This window comes from Triticum dicoccoides, chromosome 5B (genome assembly GCF_002162155.2).
Source record: "Triticum dicoccoides isolate Atlit2015 ecotype Zavitan chromosome 5B, WEW_v2.0, whole genome shotgun sequence".
Lineage (NCBI taxonomy): Eukaryota > Viridiplantae > Streptophyta > Magnoliopsida > Poales > Poaceae > Triticum > Triticum dicoccoides.
Genome location: NC_041389.1, coordinates 448092028 through 448093219, shown reverse-complemented (window position 1 = coordinate 448093219; position 1192 = coordinate 448092028).

The window sequence follows — 1192 nt, the reverse complement described above, 5'->3', positions numbered from 1 at the left end:
TTTTTTTTGTTTGACCTTTTCCTTTTTTTTCTATTTTCCTGTTTCTTTTAGTTTTACTTTATATGCAGTTTTTTTTTATAATATATCAACTCAGCCCCTAAATTAGCATTATTAGTTAGGCTACTGTCATAATTAATTTGGCACTAAATAAATTAGTTTTACATTTGTTTATTATTGAAAAGTATTTAATAATTGTTTTAGCCCCTGTTTTTATTTAGTTTAGGCACTTAACCGTTTTGAAAAAGGTTGGTTCCAACACCCAAAATAAGTTACGGATTATTTGCCACATGATGATCATTTTAAATTCCAACGTTTGAAAACCTTTATTGTTTGCCTGATTCTGAATTTGAATTTGAATCGGCTTGAACCAACTTGAGTTTATCAACCGTAACCGAGGTGACGTGGCACCATTAGCAGGGGTTTACTGTAGCTTTATTATCCGGGCGTCACACCGCCCCCCATCGCCACGAGCACCACCTATGCCGCCGATCTCCCCCACCACCTCCGCCATGGCTCTGAAAGCCAGGAAGGTCGCGAAGTCGGCCGAGGCGCAACGGCTCGCGACGCTGCAAAAGGAGCGAGCCGTCTTCCCCCCGCAGCTCGACACGAAGGAGCTGAGGGAGGACTTCTACCTCTTCTGGTCGACGGAGACGCGCGCGCATCCGCGCACGAGGGTACTTCCAGCCGCTGCTCGGCAACTAGCTCCAACTAGGTACCCTTTATTCGCGTTGTTCTTCTACTGCGGGCTCTGCCCACCTTTTTCTGAATTCTTCTGTGATATCATGAACACCTACGGGTTCCACCTCCTTGACTTCACCCCCAATGCTGTCCTGACCATGGCAGTTTTCGTGCATCTTTGCAAAAACTTTGTCGGAGTCCTCCCAAATGTAGCCCTCTTCCGCCATTTCTACATGCCTCGAGCCGAGAGAGGAGAGCCTCTATCCGGCGGAATTGCCTGGGTCTCGAGAACCGGCAAGAAGGAGGCCTATCTGGATGGAGAGTTCCACAGCAAATGGGAGGAGTGGAGAGCAGAATGGTGCTGGGTCATCGAGGAGAACCCGCAGCCTTTCATCGCCCTGCGCCAAGCCCCAGTAGTCCGCAGCAATGACTGGAGCGACGTGGCCCCGGAGGACGCTAGGTTGAGGATTGCCGCCGCCCGGATCCAACGCCTCAGGCTTGCCAGGCTCACTAT